This window comes from Carassius auratus, chromosome 19 (assembly GCF_003368295.1).
Source record: "Carassius auratus strain Wakin chromosome 19, ASM336829v1, whole genome shotgun sequence".
Lineage (NCBI taxonomy): Eukaryota > Metazoa > Chordata > Actinopteri > Cypriniformes > Cyprinidae > Carassius > Carassius auratus.
The window spans coordinates 6119775-6141706 of NC_039261.1; the positions used below are offsets into that span (position 1 = coordinate 6119775).

The 21932-nt window shown below is 40.8% G+C and overlaps 1 protein-coding gene and 1 long non-coding RNA gene across 3 annotated transcripts in view; one reads left to right on the plus strand and one right to left on the minus strand.

The window, feature by feature from the left end:
- The window catches only part of LOC113119240 (CD209 antigen-like protein E), a 142388-nt gene that overhangs the window by 115532 nt on the left and 4924 nt on the right, over positions 1-21932 (minus strand). The window lies entirely within an intron of this gene.
- On the plus strand, positions 13629-15989 carry LOC113119241 (uncharacterized). The gene is made up of 3 exons (XR_003294432.1): positions 13629-13889; positions 14254-14319; positions 15227-15989. It is a non-coding gene; the product is annotated as an uncharacterized LOC113119241 (long non-coding RNA).

Genomic DNA, 21932 nt, shown 5'->3' on the forward strand with positions numbered 1-21932 from the left:
TCTTCATCCTCATCACCGTCACCTGCTATCCTTCATCACTGCTCACCCTTATATACCCACTCTCAACCTTCAGTCTCCGTCTGATCTCGTCATTACATGGCTTACAGACTCTATCTCGACACTCAACTGAGAATCCGCGAATCTTCTGAGAACCATCAAAGATCGGCCAGTCTTCTTCTGCCTTCAGTCCTCCTTCGGTGATCCCACTTCCACTTCCTGTGATCAGAGATCGTTCAGTTAAGTCGATATTGGTCCATACTTGCTCTCACTCTAATATTCTCCGTCTGGTTCGGAGCATTCTGTGAATAAAAACTATCAAACTGACAATCCTGTCTGCCTCCTGTCTCATCCGTGACAGAAGATCAGACCGAAAATGCAGAATCCCACGGAGCCTGCGGGGAATCCATCTCAAGACCCGTTTGCCGAACTGGTGCGAGCAGTGCACCAGTCAATCCTCTCATCTTTAACGGACAACCCTTCCACCATCCCCGAAGCAATCCTTCACTCTGCACGCCAACACCAACTTCCGCAAAACCCGCTACTTCGCCGGCTGCCTCTGCGAGTCCCATGGCCCGACCAGCGCCGTTCAGTGGTGAGGCGGAGGATTGCAGTGGTTTTTTGCTTCAGGTTTCACTATATTTCCAAATGCAAGCGCATCAGTTTACCGATGATTCAGCCCGGGTGGCCTTTATTATTTCTCTACTTTCTGGCAGAGCTCTCCAGTGGGCACAATCTCTTTGGAATTCAAATTCCCCAGTGTTAAAGTCCCTGTCAGGTGTCATATCTCATATCTCATTTTAAGGAAGTCTTTGGCCAAGCAGTTTCAGATCTCTCAGTTCATGATCAGCTTTACAATCTCCGTCAAGGAAACTCCTCTGTCAGCACGTATGCCCTCCAGTTTCGCACCCTGGCGGCATCCTGTGGCTGGAACGAGTCGGCCCTGATTACCGCTTTCCGCCACGGCCTGAATCCAAACATCCGCCAGCTACTGGTAGTTTATGATGACTCCATGGGAATTGAGAACCTCATTCAAAAGACCATTCGAGTTTCACAACGCTTATCTGCCTGTGACAATCCATCTACCGTTGTCAGTCCTCCGTCCTCGGTTCCCATTGCTTCTCCTCCAGCACCTGAACCCATGCAAGTGGACTCCACCCATCTCACTCTTTCGGAGCGTCAGCGTCGCATCCAGCTTCACCTCTGTCTGTACTGCGGGAGCGACAATCATCTCATCTGCTCCTGCCCTGTCCGACCTCAACATTCTGCAGTAAGCTCCATTCAGATCCCTCCTAAAGTGGAATCTTTAAACCGTACCATGGTTCATCTGTTAACACCGCATATCTGTGTCTCAGCGCAAGCCCTCCTCGACTTCGGTTCAGCGGGGAACTTCATTTCAACCCAGCTCCTCCAAAAACTGAACGTCCGCAAGCACCGCAGCCTTCAAGAACTCAGAATTCAAACCATTCAAGGAAAGCCGCTGGGTCGAGGTCGAATCAGTCATGTCTCTCCCACATTAACGCTCCGCATTGGCTGTTTACACGCAGAGGAGATCTCATTCTTGGTGCTGGAGGAGTCTACTGCTGAGCTCATCCTGGGACGCCCCTGGTTGGTCCAACATCAGCCCACCATTGACTGGAAATCCGGGGAGGTCCTTCGTTGGGGAGAGAACTGTTCACATACCTGTCTAGCTCCGGTCAAGAGGAACCTGAAAGCCCTATCTTCTCCCTCTTCTTCATCTTCCGTGCTCAAACCCAAACTTCCAGTCTGTTCGACTTCAGTTGAGAGTCCAGAAGTCCAGCATCAAGTATAGATTCCTGCTGAGTACAGGGGGTTCCAGGATGTGTTCAGCAAGCAGTTGGCGACCAAGTTACCACCTCATCGGCCATGGGACTGCGCCATCGACCTGCTACCTGGAGCCACTCTACCTAAAGGCCGTATCTATCCTCTCTCCATCCCGGAACAGAAGGCCATGGAGGAGTATGTGAAAGAAGCCCTTCAGCAGCAGTTCATCCGTCCATCGGTTTCACCTGCCGCTTCCAGCTTCTTTTTCGTGGCTAAGAAGGATGGAGGCTTGAGACCGTGTATTGATTACCGCCATCTCAACTCTCAAACAGTCAAATTTCGTTACCCCCTTCCTCTGGTCCCAGCAGCCCTGGAACAACTACGTGGGGCCTGTATATTCTCCAAGTTCGATCTGCGCAGCGCATACAACTTAATCCGTATCCGTCGGAGTGACGAGTGGAAGACTGCTTTCATCACGCCTTCTGGCCACTATGTGTACAGGGTAATGCCTTTCAGTCTATCTAACACCCCTGCAGTCTTTCAAAATTATATGAATGAAGTGTTCCGAGAGTACCTCAATAGATTTGTTGTAGTTTACTTGGATGATATCCTCATCTACTCATCATCACTTCCTGAACACAGACGCCATGTCACTATGGTCCTGCAGAAATTGAGAGCCCATCAGTTGTTCCTGAAATTGGAGAAATGTGAATTTCACACCACGTCGGTACAGTTTTTGGGCTATATCATAGATCAGCATGGAGTGCAAATGGACCAGAGGAAGTTGGATACCATCCGGAACTGGCCGCAGCCCACTACCGTGAAAGAGCTTCAAAGATTCCTTGGATTTGCCAACTTTTATAGAAGATTCATCCATAACTACAGTATTATCAGTGCTCCTCTTACCTCCCTTTTGAAGGGCCAGACCAAGTCTCTATCCTTCTCCTCCAAAGCCATCCAAGCCTTCCTACAACTAAAAGACGCCTTTTCAACCACTCCCGTCCTTGCCCATCCTAATCCAGATCTGCCATTTGTCGTCGAGGTTGATGCGTCTTCTACTGGAGTAGGAGCAGTCCTCTCCCAACGGCAGGGTGAACCTTCCAGACTCCATCCATGTGCCTTCTTCTCCAAGAAGCTGTTCCCGGCGGAGTGAAACTATGACATCAGAAATCGGGAACTGCTTGCAATCAAGCTTGCCTTGGAAGAGTGGAGGCATTGGCTGGAGGGAGCCAATCACCAATTTCAAGTAATCACCGATCATCGTAATCTGGAATACCTCAAAGAAGCAAAGAGGCTCAATCCTCATCAGGCCCGCTGGGCTCTTTTCTTTATCTGTTTTGATTTTGTTGTTACCTACCGACCTGGCTGTAAGAATGGAAAAGCAGATGCTCTCTCTCGCCTCCATCATTCCTCGTCTGAAGAGCGCCGCCCTGAACCCATTCTCCCTCCAGCCGTGTTCGCCTGTCCAATCCTCTGGGACATAGACGATCAGATATCCCAGGAAAACCGTCTCCATCCCGCTCCGCCGGGAGGTCCAGAGGGGCTCATCTTTGTACCTCAACCATTCCGCACCACCCTTCTGGACTCTGCTCATACAGCTCCGGGCTCTGGACATCCAGGTAGCAGGCGTACCCTCTCGCTCCTCAGTCAACGGTACTGGTGGCCATCTATCTCCCAAGATGTCTCCCGGTTTGTCCAAGGGTGCTCAGTCTGCGCCATCACTAATACTCCCAGAAAACTCCCGGAGGGTAAACTCGTAACTCTTCCTATACCCCGTCGTCCGTGGTCTCATCTTGGTGTAGACTTCATGACTGACCTTCCTAAATCCAATAACTTCACCTGTATTCTAGTTGCAGTGGATCGGTTCTCGAAGGCTTGCAAGCTGATCCCCTTACCTGGACTCCCTACCGCCTTTGAGACCGCTGAGGCCTTGTTCCACCATGTTTTCAGAAATTTCAGAATTCTCGAAGATATAGTATCGGACAGAGGTCCGCAGTTCATATCTCGAGTATGGCAAGCCTTCTTCCGACTACTTGTGGTGACTGTTAGTCTCTCCTCAGGATACCACCCTCAGACGAACGGCCATTCAATGTATCCTGGGTTTTCAACCTCCTCTGTTCCCTTGGTCTGGGGAGCCCTCGGAGGTTCCAGCTGTTGACTATTGGTTCCATCAGAGTGAGAGGGTATGGGACTCAGCTCACGTTCACCTCCAACAGGCAGTGTGAAGGCACAAGACCCAAGCCGATCGTCGACGGGCAGACCCTCCCCAGTACCAACTGGGTCAGAAGGTGTGGCTTTCAACCCGTGACATCCGCCTTCGCCTGCCCTGCCGTAAGCTGAGTCCCCGATACATCGGACCATTTACCATGCAGAGGCAGCTGAATGAAGTCACTTACACTTACACTCACTCAACCTTCCACCTCATTACAAGTTTTCACCTTCATTTCACGTCTCCTTGTTAAAACCCTTCATTGACCCCATCACTTCTCCTCCCTCAGATCCAGGACCTAGGGACTTACCTCCTCCTCCCATTCCAGTAGAAGAGGAGCCTATCTACTGTGTCCGCACCATCATGGACTCACGGCGACGAGGCCCCCGGCTGGAATATCTAGTAGACTGGGAGGATTATGGCCCAGAGGAACGCTCATGGGTACCCCGTGAAGACATCCCGCGAAGGGACCCAGCCCTCCTCACCCAGTTTCATGCAGACCATCCTGATCGTCCTGCCCCCAGAGGTTGTGGCAGACCTCGCCGCCGTCAATGCCCCTCTTCTCAAGCGTCAAGAGCCGCCTCGGGAGGGGGGGGTACTGTCAGGATTCCACCATCAGCACCGTCATCATCACTCCCTCCACCCACTCGCTCGTCATACCCTGAATATTAATTGTCATCACCTGCATCTCTTCATCCTCATCACCGTCACCTGCTATCCTTCATCACTACTCACCCTTATATACCCACTCTCAACCTTCAGTCTCCGTCTGATCTCGTCATTACATGGCTCACAGACTCTATCTCGACACTCACCTGAGAATCCGCGAATCTTCTGAGAACCCTCAAAGATCGACCAGTCTTCTTCTGCCTTCAGTCCTCCTTCGGTGATCCCACTTCCACTTCCTGTGATCGGAGATCATTCAGTTAAGTCTATATTGGTCCATACTAGCTCTCACTCTAATATTCCCCGTCTGGTTCAGAGCATTCTGTGAATAAAAACTATCAAACTGACTATCCTGTCTGCCTCCTGTCTCATCTGTGACATCATGTCTGTAGAATGTGTCTCCTAACAAAAAATAAAGTCAGCATCAGTCCAATTTAAAAAAAAGAAATAAAGCCTTTCCCTTCGTGATGCTATGCTCAGAAAGTTAAACTTAAAGTCCATTCTGAAAAGAACTAGAACAACAACAAGGAAAAGGAGAGAGAGAGAGAGAGAGAGAGAGAGAAAATAGTTTAATTCACAAATTACCAAACTTCAAGACCTAATGTCTTGAAGCTGAAATTAACTATTTTAAATTAGGAAACCTGGAGATGCAGCAGGCAGTAAATATTTAGTGAAAAGGGGGGGGGGTAGTCTGGCATGTAAGAAAATTTTAAGATGCCTTTTATGGTTTTTCAATCAGAATGTCATCAGTCATTAGTGTCAATCCTTTTCCCCTTAATGTAGGCATGCGGACCACAGAATACATCCCTTTTACCTTACTCTCTAGCCTTCTTCACCCAATCTGGAGTTGGCTGCCCTACAAATCTTGTCCCGGTAATGGCGCATCTAGAATTGAACGACAATGGCGTCACTTATGAACAGGATTTGGTGGTGTTGGTTTGTGACCAACACGATGAACTACGTCCACCACCCGATCAAGCTGGTCTTGAACATCCGGAGCAACCTTCGTAAGAGCATCGATAGTTATCCATCTGACATTTTCACCATCAGCCTCCTTCAAGCCATGCAATTTGAGGGACCATTGTCGAGTGTAACATTGAGCCTCTGCTATATTAGACTTCAAAGTTGCGTTTTCATCCTTTAAAGTTTGAATTCTTTCTCCATCAGGGATAACCGTTCGTCATGAGAGTTAACTTTGATGATGAGCTTTTGCACAGAGGTTGCTAAACTGTCCACCTTGGCCGAAGTGAGCGCCGTAGTTTTCTCAATCGCCGAACCCTTTAACCCCTTTGCGTGCAAACATCGCTGACGGCCCCAGTTTATTATTGTTTCACTTTCACAGCACATTAAACATCACTGTCTTACTTCATCTGGACAAACTGTGCATCAATGGAAAGTTTAAAGACTCAAGCTTCGATATTTGACCAATATTTTGATAAAACATTGTTGCAGTGACAGATATTTAGTGATTTATGTCAGGAGTGCAAAATAATAAATCCGTATTATGCCACATTTTGAATAGAAATTCACAACTCACTCATATTCAGTCACGTCAAGAGCGGTTTATTTGTGTTCACATAGACTCACTGAACAGCGTCAATAAGGATTTACAGACCAAAGATGCATATCTGCGGAGATATATGGATATATTTACTGATGTTTACTTCATATTTCTTCAGACAGAATCGTCATTTCTATTCATTTTCCACGGATTTACGCGATCAGATGATAAACACCCTCTCCCAGCGATCTGTGTGTGCGTGCAGTAGTCACAGCTCGTGCGGTGTGTGACTCAGACTCTGATTGGGTCTTTCAAACGTCAATCTTAGAGTTTCATATCTGGACACCGCCCCATCGTGTCACATGCTTCCTGCACACTTCCTGGTAGTTATCTGGCCAAAACAACACTGAAACACCTCTGTACACACAAAATATCCGAATAATAAACCCGCGATTACGATAGTAAAGCTTGGTATGAGAATTTCTTGAGATCTGGGGCGTTTTTATAAAAAAAATCGAAAATGTACATCGGAAATGCTAACTTGTGCAGCGATGAAAAAGGCTACAAATAACATATTTTTACAACAGTAAACGACCAAATTCCACCCCTGATCGCTAAAGGAAGTTATTATAAACACTCGATCGGGGTTTAAAGTGAGTTTTGAGTAAAAGTGTATTAATAATTTCATAAATTGTCAGATGTAGCTTGATGCTAACGTTAGCACCAATGCTTCTAATAGCAGGTGCTTTTCTTCTTCATAATGCATTTTTGTCTCAATAATTCACGTAAGGTCGTAAGAAAATGTTTTGTTGTATTTTTATAGTAAGACTTTTGATAAATAAGGGCTAAATGCAAAGAGAGACTGAAGTGAGATCGCTGCTTTGTTGCTTTGTAAAGCCTGAAAAACCACAATCAAGGCTAATAAAGGTGGAATAAAAACAAAAGAATAATGATAAAAGAATAATGCGGATAATGTGTCATACTTGGCGGAGGTGTGAAAGAACCGTTTGGTGAGAACAATACAATCATGATTCGGGCAGTTTTCAACAGTGAAACATACACAAAGAGAACAGGAAAGTTTACATGTGAGATCTTACAGAGATGACAAGGGCCATAAATCAATCTGATGAGCCTTCTCTAAAAACACACATGACATGGCCTTAGAAAATATTTCATAAAATTCACAGTTTTACAGATTCGATTATGAAATTTTTTATGAAGTCTTGGAAGACTTGTGGCCTTAGCTACACTGTGTTTTCAAACTCATTTCCTACATCAACATTTTTTTAAATACATTTAAAACATATGTTTTTAATATTTTTATTTTTGTTTTTATGTTTGAGCTTATATATCTCTATTATCATAACAGTCTGAGTGATTCTGATTCCTGAACAGTAAACTTTAAAGTGTCAGCTTTGTGAACAAAGGTTGGTTATGTATCTAGTGAGAAAGAATCATGAGCAGAAACCTTTTTATTTTGGGTATGTAATTTCGGTCTCCATGCCAAAAAAGGGGGGTTACTAGTAAGGGGTTAAGTGCATTTCATGTGAGTTTCAAACCATCAAATAATGTTTACTGAATATGCTCACCTGGAGAGGCAAGTTGGAGCTGGCTAGTTGTTCTATTAATCATGTTAAATGTTCTATTACTCATGTATAATTTCAATGTTTTTTTAATTCATTTACTTATTTTATAGGCCTATTTATATGACCTTTATTAAAGCTGCAGTAGGGAACTTTTGACGCTCTAGCGGTTAATAAACAGAACTGCTTGCGTCTTGCGGAAGATAATTGTAGCCGGAGCTACTTCTCTCTGTTTATGTCTATGAAGAATCACAAAGGTACTGGGTTACTCCGCCGCGGTACCCCTGAAGCAATCTAAAATAGTCTGAATATAAACACTTATTATAGGTGTACCTTAGTGATTCTGGACAAGCTAAAAACCCGGATTGGAAAATAGATTCATGGTGTACTCGCTTATTATATACATTATTATATACATTTTTCTACATTTTGAACACAAACAAAGTTACGGACCGCAGCTCTGATTGGTTGATTTTTACCGCATGACTTTCTGCAAATGGCAATAGGACCACTGGGAGGAGCCAGAGGAGCTTGATTTTTTTCACAGATTATCGGTCTCATATTCTACTGTCAGGACATAATGACAGGTTTAATAAATATATAAAAAACATTTTTTTACAAAAGTTCCCTACAGCACCTTTAAGTGCTTCACACAATTATTTATTAATATTATTATTAATAGCAGCAGGCCTACCTATAATTTCTCATTTTTCACTCACCTTTGCCAGTGTCATTCACCTCAACTAGGCAGAGGTTTCTTACCCTGACAGCTTTGATGTTATTTTTATTATAATTTTTTATTACATTTTATTATTTGTTAAGTAAATTGAATATCTGTGGTATTTCAAATTTAAACAAAGTGTAAAGACTTGATTACTACTTTTGCAAACCACTTGTAAAGATAAACAAATATGTGCTCGGAATCAAGTGTTGATATAGATGTGTAGATATACAGTGGTTACTGTGCCAGGCTAGTAATCTCTACTTCACAATGAGGCCTGCTGGTGGTCACTTTGGTCTGGGTTATACAATTCTATATTATATAGCTGACCCGGCCTGGACCCCCATCCCAGTCAGGAACGATAATGTGGCCCCCAGAGAAAAAAGGTTTGGTGACCCCTGGTCTAGAGTATTAAAAAAAGAAAAAAAATCCTTTTAGAGACTAATACAAGACTATGAAAACAAACACAGAATGGCTTGGTATTGCAGCTATCGCTAGGGGAGGGATATGTGCAGAACAATTTTCGGCAGTATGTGAGAGTAAGTCCAATGCTTATAAAGTGTGTCTGATGATTGTGCTGTGTGTGTGTGTGTGTGTGTGTGTGTGTGTGTGTGTGTGTGTGTGTGTGTGTGTGTGTGTGTGTGTGTGTGTGTGTGTGTGTGTGAGAGAGTGATTGGTCTCAGGTGCATGGTGCAATGGAGCATGGGAAATGTAGTCGAGGGTGTGTAGTATGAGTCTGTGTTGTGGATGATCTCTGACCTCTGGTGGTGATTAAACGTCTATTCAATGAACAGATCATGACAAATATAGGACCATTCAGTTGCCATATTATCATCAAAACATTAATGAATTTTGATAATGCCACAGTAATCTGTGGTTAGTTGATTTAAGTATTTTAATTTTAAGGATTATTTAAAGGAAAGAAAATCAGCTCACTACCTAGGCTACATAACAAAAGTCACGATGCACAAGCTGGTGCACACCATTATCGAGCAGTAGATAAATTATAGCATGTCTATTACATAATTGGAATGTGAAAGATTCAGCGACAAAAATAAAACAGTTTTACAGATTCATCTAATTAAGCCTTTAAATAAATATAAACAAACATAAACTATTTTATTTTTGCATTTAATAACTTTCATTAAAAAAAAAAATTAATATTTCATTTAAAACACTTACTTGAAATGGTTTCATCTGAAAACCGCAATTTTTTAATAGGTGGGTAAAAAAAATTTTTTGTGACACTCTTTTGAAGTAACTGCAGTCCTTTACCTGATGAAGAAGCCCAGCTGCCACACATGCAGGAAAACACTTCCACCACCTACATATCTATGAGGTGTGATTTATGCATTTTCTTTGTTAACTAAGCAATCAGTTGTATCGAGAAGCTGTGACCAAGGACACGTGATAAAAAGTGTGACACTTTTGGCGCCCCCTTCTTGCGTGAGATTGGTCGCTTCCTGTTTGTTGTTGGCGTCTGTACTGCGTTTGAGCTCTGTCACTATATTCCTTTTATTATATATATATATATATAAATCCTCTCAGGGGCGTAGCACCAAATTCTGGGCCCTGTATACTCTCAATGTCAGTGGGCCCCTCAACTCAACTATATTTAAGTTCCCTGTTAAAGGAATAACCTTTCAGTTTTGTAAATTTCCATTAATTCCCTTATATTCCTGTTAACTCCCATGGAAATTTTCCAACTTTGAAAATTCCCAGAATTTTGCAACCCTATTCATTGGCTTTGATAACATCATGAATTTATTGAGCATTGACTATAGCTTTTAAGCACAGCACTGTGCTGCAATGCTAGGGCTTTTCGCCAAACAAAAATGATAATTTGCTTTATTGCTCAAATCAATATTACCTGTGTGCACTTGAGAACACAGTGATATTGGTAGGCACATCTACATGTGCAGAAATATAGGCAGATAATTTATTATGGAGTTTGAGAATATATCACACATTATAAGCAATAATAGGGCTAGTAACTTTACACTGCGCTGCCACTCTTTCCACCACTCCAATAGCACTAGGCAATAGCACACACATTGAATCAAAAGGCTTACTAATTTAAAGTAAACAACTCACAATTAGGAAGCAAGGGGGGAGCTCGTCCTTTGAGCAATGATCTTACCTTGTCTTTCCTTATTTCTGCTCTCAGTCTCAGCCTCATCTCCAGAACAGCAGCCATGACTGGCCAGTGCTGCTACTGCTGGTGTGTCAGAACCACTGGTTGTTTTTGAAACTGGTTAATGTTGGCAACCTGACGTTAGCTGGCCTGGCCCATAATTTACTTACAGCAATAAGTAGCCTGGTTGACAAACTAAGCTAAAGATTTAACATTAGCATACATACATTAGCAGCAGCTGTCTGGAGTTGACTACGTTAACTTTAATTGGATATAGGTGCATAACAAGCAAACTCAGTTCACCTTTTGGAAAGAAAGCAGCCATCAGCTGCTTCTCCTCATTCTGCCTCCTTTCTTTTTCCTTCCTGTCTTTCTTTTTTTGAAAGCCCGATTTGGGCTTTTTGCGCAGCATGATCAGGCTCTCTAGACTCACTGCATTACTTGTTAGCCACCAGCTGCCGTCTATGGGCGGACTAAACCATTTGGGGGGGGGGGGGTCCAGAGTGTCTGGCACTGAGTTCATTCTCTTTAGTTGGTGTTATCAATATATTTTGAAATTAATAATGACATCAATTTGAGGGCCCAATTAAACTGAATTAGGCTACAAAAAAAATTGATGGGATTTCAAAGGGCCCTCTACCTAGACGGGGCCCTGAGTAGTCAGGTCCAATTTTCCCCCCACTACCACGCCCATGTATCCTCCTCTATTTAGGGTGACCATATGCGCCGTTCATACGGGACACGTCCCAGCCAGGATTTTAATATTGCCTAAAATATCCAGGTTTTGGCTATTTGTATTGTGCAGATTGATTGTTGTGAATCATGAGAGCTATAAAGAGCAGAGCAGACGGCTCCTTATGCTTTTGAATCGCTTTTACGTGTATGTTCGTTCGTTTGACTTGAAGGATTGTGGCGCACTTTGTTTTTTTTTGTTTTTTGGATTTGTGCGCAGTGACGCTTCAAGTCAATCGAACGAACAAACACATGCGCATATTTGCATCACTTTGACTGTTCCCTCTAGATCTCACCTTCTCACATGCAGCCCCACGATTGGTCGACTATGTACAATACCTGCATGTTATTGGTCAAGCTGCTCTGGATGTTTAAGGCATTATTAAAATTCTGTCTGGGACGTGTCCCGTATGAACGGCGCATATGGTCACCCTACCTCTATTTTATTCTACAACATAAACAATCAGAGCGCCTCGTTATCACTAGTTTTATTTTGATTTCCTGGGTCCGTTATTATTAGCTTATAGCCCGTTAGCATCAGCAAGCGTAGTTGCTGCTAATTCCGCTTACATTGCTAATACTCTATTCACACACATTACCATTGCTGTACTCACTGTTACTTGCTTTAATGGCGGATGAATGTCTATCTTTGATTGCAGATGAGGACATGTTCAAGCTGCATTGTGTGCAGCTCTAACTGGAGGCCTTGGAGAAACAGATTCACGACCTGGAGGTGAGGCAGGCCCAGCTGAGAGACCGGAGAGCCGCGTTGGAATCATCCGGGGCTGACGCTCACAAGTTTGGGGTAAGTATACAGCGCGCTGCTAACAGTCCCACCACGTCTTCTCCGTGTGTTTCTCTGCACAGGCCTGGTGCACCCTGGACGCGATCTTCCCAGATGTCCTTCACTCCGGCGTTGGGACACCACGGATCATCCACAGCGGAGGACAAGAGCCAGGCCCCGGGCGACGACTTCTCCCCCTCCGATCTTCAAGATCTCCACCCGGAACCGCTTTGCTCCACTCCACGAGACATGGTTGCGACGCTGTGACCATCGGAGACTCCATCGTCCGACAAGTCCATGCTACGTTAGCCTAAGGTAAAGTTCACACTCATTGTTTCCCTGGAGCTCATGTTCTCGATGTTTCTGCGCAGATACCCACAATCCTGAAGGCCAACGAGAGCCCCAGAGCAGTTGTGCTTCACGCTGGGGTGAACGACACCACGCTGCGGCAGACGGAGACACTGAAGAGGGGCTTCAGGAGCCTGATCAAGACGGTTCACAGCACGACAACTGCGGCAACGATCGTCGTGTCATGACCACTGCCCACATATCGACGAGGCCATGAAAGGTTCAGTAGACTTGTTGCTTTAAATGAATGGTTGTTGTCATGGTGTAAAGAACAGAAACAGCTGTTTGTTAATAACTGGAATCTTTTCTGGGAGCGTCCTAGGCTGTTTCGCGCTGATGGCCTGCACCCCAGCAGAATTGGAGCGGAGCTGCTCTCTGACAACATCTCCAGGACACTTCGCTCCATGTGACTAGTAAGACAATTCTCAAATAACCATTATGATGAGTTTTGTTCCCGCTTAAATGATAGAAGTACTTAATCTATTAAGACTGTGTCTGTTCCCTGAATAGTGAGGTCAAAATATAAATTTAATGTAGGATCTAAAAAAATTGTGATTAAACCAGAAACATGCAAAGTAAATGAACAAAAACTATTTTTAAAGTTAATAATAAGTTAAATATTTTTAAATATTAGATCACTCACACCCAAAGCAGTTATTGTAAATGAAATGATCACAGATAATAGTTTTGATGTACTCTGCTTGACTGAAACCTGGCTAAAACCAAATTATTATTTTGGTCTAAATGAGTCCACTCCACCAAACTACTTTCATAAGCATGACCTCCGTCAGACTGGTCGTGGAGGAGGTGTTGCAACAATATATAGTGATATGCTCAATGTTACCCAAAAAACAGGATACAGGATTAATTCATTTGAAATACTTCTGCTTAATGTTACACTGTCAGACATGCAAAAGAAATCTAATGTATATTTTGCTCTGGCTACTGTGTATAGACCACCAGGGCCATATACAGAATTCTTAAAAGAATTTGCAGATTTCCTCTCAGACCTTCTGGTTACAGTTGATAAGGAGCTAATCATGGGAGATTTTAATATGCACGCTGATAATACAAATGATGCATTAGGACTTGTGTTTACTGACCTAATAAACTCTTTTGGAGTCAAGCAAAATGTCACCTGGCCCACTCATCATTTTAATCATACACTAGAGCCGCGTCCGAAATCGCATACTTCCATACTATATAGTAGGCGAAAAACAGTATGCGAAGCAAGTAGTATGTCCGAATTCTCAGTATTCGAAAAACAGTAGGCGAGATGTACCCGGATGGCCTACTACTTCCGGCCGAATTCCGTAGTATGCATAGGATGGACACTTCTCTATCCCATGAGGCACCGGGAGAGGGCTCGTCATTCTCATATTCGAAAATAACGGAAAATCGGAGGATCGTGACGCCGCTGTTTTGAAGTGTAAGTACCTTATGGATAAACGCTGTTCATTGTGGTTAAAGCGTACTTGTTTAACATAATCCAAGTAAACGACTGATTTGTTAAAGCTTTACACATTGTAAACTGATGAGACTATTTTGTAAATTGAGTTTAAAAATATGTTTAATAATCATTATCGCTCAGAGGCTGTGCCTCAGCTTGTTAAGGCTGCTTTCTACAGACGGCTCGTTAAGTAATTTAATGATATAAAGTTACAAAATTTTAAGTAATTGAAACGAGTTAATTTACATTTTACTAGTGTTGATATTTTGATAAAAAAAAAATGTTGGATAACTTACAAGGCATAAATCATCAGTAATGTGTAAATCCTGTTCTGATGTTACAGAGACTGATGAACACAATCTTGTTCTCATCCACTGATGAAACCCTATTCACTGGAAAGCATAATTCAGTAAGTATATAAATTAAAATTAATCTTAACTACACACACTCTTTACATGTATTTATGTTAGGATCATCAATGATTTATGCTGTTTTTTTTATATTATAATATGAATTTCCAGGTATTTCCAGTTGCTATTTTGTCAGTTGCAATGTACTTAATAGCAAATAACTTTTGAAGCAGTTGTGTGCACTGATTTTGTAGCAGTTTCCAGTTGTTTTTTTACATCTGAAGAATGTTGTCTTGAGAATGGGTGCCACACTTTAGAGAAATACCCATACAAATTATTCTCTTTATGTATTTATTTATTTATTTTTCATTTCTACATGGATAAGAGCACAAAGCTTCAGACAAAACCACATTAACATTTTCATAAAGTAGTATAATAGAGCTTAAAGCAACAGCAAAAGGGAATTTCTTAAGACGTTTCTATAATAATGTCAGGAAAATAAACTTCAGCAGCTTCATTTCAGTAACTGTAGATGAGGACTTTAAATTTGGGAATCAAAAATGAGTGAAAAAAAGTGGAATTCAAAAATATAACCCAGGGATAAAGTAATACATATTTTAAAATTAAACTTGTAAATATGTTGGTATGATATGTTATGTGGTATGTTTCTAGATTTTCAAATTGTACAATTTTCATTTTCAACTGTAATATGAATTCCCAGTTATGAGTGTAATATATTTATGTGTATATATAAATACACACACACGTTTAAATTTAAATACTTACATGTGTATTTATACATATTTATGTGATTTTATAGTATTTATATTTCTTAAATAACTAATATATGTATATCTTGATTTGACAGTCTTAAAATGACCTTCACAACTTACACAAGCTTAAACAACAGCACTATGAGAACATGAACTGATTTGCAGAGTCTTAACCTGTTCGACTGTCCTACAGGTAATCTACTCTTGAAGAGCTGCACACGGTCGTCTGCTGTGACACAGCTGTGCTCAGATTGTCCCGCACATGCTGTTCTGTGCTGACTTCTGTGTTTTGGGGTTCCAGTGTATCATCGTCATGATCCTCCACAACTTCTGGATCAGCAATGTCCTCATTCAGAAGACGGAGGTTGTGGAGCACTGCACAGCCTGCAACAACATCTGCACAAAGCAGAACTCACTTCCAGGGCCTTGAAGAAGAAGATGGAGCACAGCTGGTCTTCATCATCTGAAGGCTCTCTCAACAATGTTCTGTGCACGAGCATCATTGGTGTTGAATCAAAGCTGTGCAGAATTGTGTTCAGACTCTCTGTCTGCTGTGATGAGGCAGATGAACACTCACACAAGGACACACACACCATCTCCCAGGATGTGTTTTCCTGCAGGTGGATAGGCCTCCAGTGTTCTTCAGCACCCTGGCATCATACACAGACCCAGGATACTCAACAAAGATATCAAGAAGGTACTTACCATGGTGGTGACCTGCAGCTGAACAGAATGAAACCACTTCCTGTTGGAATAACATTGGGCTTCTTTTGCTGGTGGTTCAATTTGTATGTGACAGCCATCTATTGTTCCAGCTACCAGAAGAAAAGCTGCTTCCACTGCCTCCAGGTCATCTGTGGTGGAGAAGGCAATCAGCCTCCTCAAAATCCCCATGACAGACCTGACCTGCTCATTCTGTGCACAATGTTATGCAGCTCTTGGATGTCAAAGGCCAGTGACAGCAGTATATATTTGTTAGTAAATATTTTGTTTTTTAGAATACAATTTCAATAGGTTACACATTTTTTTGCTGATATATCTATATCTAACTATATATATTTATATATGTTTGTATATTGTCTATAATGTATATATTATGTATGTATTTATGTATATATTGTGATGTGTGTATTTATGTGTATATATGTGTGTGTGTGTGTATTTGTCTAAGCATTCATTCAAGTTTATTAATTTATGTTCGTTTTGTGTAATTTTATTTGTATTTATTTATTACAATAAATTACTTTATATCCTTACATAAAATCAGTCTGTCATTCTGTTCACAGCTGTAGCTGCTGTTATTCTGAGGTAGAAAATTAAAAGCTAAATTTATTTTAGTAAAGGATTTACAAGCTGTCAACTAAGGCATGATCTGCGAACAGCTGACCGACGCCTGCTTTGAATTGTTAATTCAAACGACATAAAAACGCAGACGAAAGCGGTAAGAAAAAAGAAAAACATCACCGATGTTCGCTCAGTAGATTGGGCTCTTTAAATTTACGCGCTGTTGTGACGACGTATGTCACGTGACAATGTCAACATGGCGGATGTAGTACGTCCGAATTCCATTCATACTACCCACATTCATACTATATAGAACGTACTTTTCTAACGGTCGAGTAGTACGTTCAAATTCAAATGTAGTACCCAGTACGCAGTATTCGATTTCGGACGCAGCTCATATTTAATTATATCGCATGGAATCGATCTTACTGATATAGATATCGCACCTCAAATCGATGATGTTACAGACTCCTTGTATCGTGCATGCTGCGTATCACTGATATTAACTATATGTCTCAGCGTTACCGTCTGGGCAGAACTATTGTTCCAGCCACCAAAGAAAGATTCGCAAATAACCTGCCTGATCTATCTCAACTGCTATTTGTACCCAAAAATACTAATGAATTAGATTAAATGACTGACAACATGGGCCCTATTTTCTCTAATAATAATAATAACAATAATATATTTATTTTGTATAGCGCCTTTAAAAGTAGCTTTCTCAAAACACTTTACATACAAGCATAACAGCAAATTAATAAACACAATGTAAGTACAAGAAAATAAATGAAAAAAATCAAGTTCATGTAAAAGCAATCCTAAAATAAAATGTTTTAAGAAGACATTTAAAAGTCACTAATGAATTTGCTTCCCTGATATCGGCCGGGAGAGAATTCCAGAGCTTAGGAGCATAGACAGAGAATGCTCAGTCACCCCAAGTATGAAGCCGTGTCTTCAGAACAACCAAAAGATCACTCTGAGAGGAGCGCAGATTGCGACGTGGTGTGTAGGGGATTAATAAGTCAGTCAAATACTCAGGTGCCAGATTGTGCAGAGATTTATAGGCCAACATAAGAATTTTAAAATCAATACGGTACCTAACAGGTAGCCAGTGCAGGGACTCCAAGACCGGAGATATATGGTCCCTGGTCTTGACCCCAGATAGTACTCTAGCAGCTGAATTTTGAAGATATTGCAATTTATCCAGTGATGATTTAGATACCCCAGCTAGAAGCTGTTGCCCCCATCAAATTGAAAAAGGTTAGAGAAAAACGTACTGTGCCATGGTATAACAGTGATACTCACTCTCTCAAGAAAGTAATTCATAGTCTTGAATGCAAATGGAGAAAAACTAACTTGGAAGTTTTTAGAATTGCATGGTAAAACAGTATGTCCAGCTATAGACAGGCTCTAAAAACTGCTAGGGCAGAGCATATACACAAACTCATAGAATATAACCAAAACAATCCAAGGTTTTTATTTAGCACAGTGGCTAAATTAACAAATTGCCAGATGCCACATGATTCAAATATTCCACCAACGTTTAATAGTAATGACTTTATGAATTTCTTCACTGATAAAATAGATAACATTAGAAATACAATTGCGATTGTAGATTCTACAGCGTCTAACACTTCAGTTTCATCCATCGCACCCAAAGATAAACTGCAGTGCTTTACAAATATAGGACAGGAAAAGCTAAATAAACTTATCACTGTATCTGAACCCACTAAATTATTGAAATTAAATTATTGAGTTGTTACCTGTAGCCAAAAAAACTCAATATCATTAAATCGTCGTTATCTTTAGGTCACGTCCCAAAACCATTCAAGCTGGTGGTTATTAAGCCTCTTATTAAGAAACCAAAACTAGATCCTAGTAAATTGGCAAATTATAGGCCTATTTCATATCTTCCATTTATGTCTAAAAATTTTTGAATTTTTTTTTTTAAAAAATGTGTAAAAAAGTTGTGTCTGCTCAATTGAGCACCTTCCTGCACAAAAATTCCTGCACAAAAATTGATCTGTATGAAGAATTTCAGTCAGGTTTCAGGCCCCACCATAGCACAGAAACTGCACTTGTTAAAACTACAAATGACCTGCTTCTTGTGTCAGATCAAGGCTGCATCTCATTTCTAGTTTTACTTGATCTTAGTGCTGCCTTCAACACCATAGATCATGACATACTCATAGATCGATTACAAAACTATACAGGTATTGATGGGCAGGCTCTAAGATATTTATATCCTACCTGTCTGATCGCTACCGTTTTGTTTATTTAAATGGGGAGTCATCTCATTTATCACCAGTAAAATATGGAGTGCCACAAGGATCCGTCCTAGGTCCCCTTCTATTTTCAATATACATTACAATCCATCACGCTCCCTGAGGTCAAAAAACGCTGGAACAGCCTTCCTGATAATGTTCAGTGCTCAGACAAACTCTCTCTGTTTAAATCTAGATTATCTCTTTCGCCAAGCATTCGAATAATGTATCTCTTAAATTGTGAGTGTCGTTGCATCTTTTCATATGCGCATTCTTATTTTTTTAGCTTGGTTTAAACTAATTAATTTTACTTTGTTGGATCAGCAGCTATGCTAATGATGTCTCTATTTGTTTCTATGTTTTGCCACAGGATGTAACTAGAATTTACACAAGCTCCAGTCTGGATCCAGAACACCTGAGAAAAGATGATGCTGACTCTAAGTGGACCTCAGATGATGCTAACCCTAAATAAACAAATAGAACTAACAAATATTGCTACAAGTGTGACTGCATCATAAAATAATTATTAATTATTAATAATATTAATAATGTTCATCATCTAGCTGAATACATCTTGTATTAATTTTTCTAAAAATACTGTCATACGTGCACAAACTGACAGTCACCACTTATAAGCTACTACTAAATACTGTAGAAACATAATTTTCTGTAAAGTTGCTTTGTAACGATTTGAATTGTAAAAAGCGCTATACAAATAAACTTGAACTTGAATTGAATTGAGAAGCTACCAGACGTCTGTGCGGTGTCATCTGCAATACATTTTGACAGTTGTGTGTGTGATTTTGTCAAATGTCTTAAGAGCTATAGATTAGTGTTTTTTGTTTTGTTTTGTTCTGAGCAAAAAGAAAGAAAATAACTGCATGTTATAACATTTTATCACCATTTCAAGTCCCTGAATATTTCATAATCTTCAGAATGTTGACAAAAATATAACTAGTCAAATTAAAATTACAATTAAATCAATGAACTTACATTGTTATTTATAAGTGCTTATAACTTGTAAAACAAAAACCAGGAAAAACCAATAAACAGCTTTCTTCCAAGCACCATATATCATTAAGGGTGCTTTCACACCTGCCTCATTTAGTTTGGGTGCATCATACCAGAGTTTGTTTCCCCCTTTGGTGCGGTTCGTTTGGGCAGGTGTGAAAGCAGCGATTGCACTCAGGTGCACACCAAAGGCGGACCAAACAAGCATACCGAGACCTGCTTGAAGACGTGGTCTCGGTACGCTTTTAAACAAACTCTGGAGCGGTTCGTTTGTGGTGAGAATGTGATCCGACCTCGAACAGACCCAACTGCAAAAAGTACTGATCAATTTTGGACTAAACCAGCTGCCGTAGTCATTAGGGGATGAGGAAGTGTTTGTTAGTTTGCACTTTAGCATGGCAGCTCATAGACAAACTTGGAATAGTGAGGAGGTGCAGAGCCTCATAGAAATTTGGTCAGATGACGATGAGCATGTCAGAGCTAAAGGTGCTGTAGGGAACTTTTGTAAAAAAATATTTTTTACATATTTATTAAACCTGTCATTATGTCCTGACAGTAGAATATGAGACAGATAATCTGTGAAAAAATCAAGCTCCTCTGGCTCCTCCCAGTGGTCCTATTGCCATTCGCAGAAACTCCATCGCTCCCGGTAAAAAATTGTCAATCAGAGCTGCGTAAGAGCAATCAGAGTCCGTAACTTTGTTTGTGTTCAAAATGTAGAAAAATGTATATAATAATGTATAGAATAAGCGAGTACACCATGAATCCATTTTCCAAACCATGTTTTTGGTTTGTCCTGAATCACTAAGGTGCACCTATAATAAGTGTTTATATTCGGACTATTTTAGATTGCTTCGGGGATACCGCGGTGGAGTAACCCAGTACCTTTGTGATTCTTCATAGACATTAACAGAGAGAAGTAGTTCCGGCTACGATGTTCTTCCGCAAGACGCAAGCAGTTCTGTTTATTAACCGCTAGAGCGTCAAAAGTTCCCTACTGCAGCTTTAAGAAGAATTAATGCACGCCTCCGCTTGAAGTAATGAGCGACGCTCGCCATTTGCAGTGCATTAGAACATTGTTTTCAAGCCGCATCCGCGCTTCATTATAGAAATGTTTTGTTTGCATATTGTGGTGTATACAAACACTAGATTATGGCCAGGGACAAAACCAGCCTGCGTAATCGTCTCTCCATAGTTGTGTTGTCTCCGTGTTGTTTGCTGGCTCTCCGTCTTATGTTGTGATATTCCCACACGTAAATTTTGACCAATCGAAAAGCAGTTTAGGAAATATGTCATGGCCAATGAGTGATGTGGATGTTGTCATGTGACTGGATTTTGGTTCGTTTCAACTGGTTCGGACCAAAGCAATCAGTGAGGAGTGAAAAGGAACCAAAAAAGCTGAAAAATGCTACAATGTATAATTGTTTACCCTTGGTTCGAACTGTGAGATGTGAAAGCACCCTAAGATAATGGCAGTATTTTCATGAGTTTAAGAGTTTTGTCCCCATGAAAACCAATCTTTTTTGCATTTCTCCCCTCAGGCAGACGTTACAGATCTCTGTGCACTAGAACACCTAGACACTGTGAGCACGGAGACTGTGGTGTTCACAGCAAATTACGCTTAGCTTAAATACGTAATATTAATTAAATAGTATTAATAAATGGCTGCTGAGATGGTATTCTCAAGTGAAATGATTAGAGTCTTGGACCCAGAAACAGAAGTCCTTACGTCATACTTAACAAGAGGATTCTCCCAAGCCATCAAACTGACTCTATCAGAGCAAGAACGCCATTCCAGAGCCAGAAGCGATGGGAGATTATTTTGTTCCCAGTGTATTGAGTTGCATGTTTCAACTATTTGCTACAAGACTATGGTAGTACTGTGCACTAAAAAAGCAAGTACGGTTGTTTTTGATTTCATGATGTACAATCATTTTCAATACCATTTGCAAAACTACCACATACTGTATACTGCCATATACCTGTAGATATTTTTTTTGTCCATCCATTTTTTCAAGGAATTCATTATTTCAAGCTTTGAAATTGGTTTAATCCAAGTCTTCTAAAAAGACACATTCACTTTATATGATCAATAGATTTTACATAGGCTTTTATTTACATATATAAATATTATCCCTTACAAAAGGAAAATATATTTACCAATATATTTCTTTAAATATATTGTGATGTATTGTAATATTTTATTTTCCATTTTTATTTTTTTAATATTTTCTATATTTTAATACATTTAATAATATATTGATGATACATATATTATATAATATATTGCAAAATATACAAATGATTGCCACTTTCAATATATTGCAATGTATTGGAAAA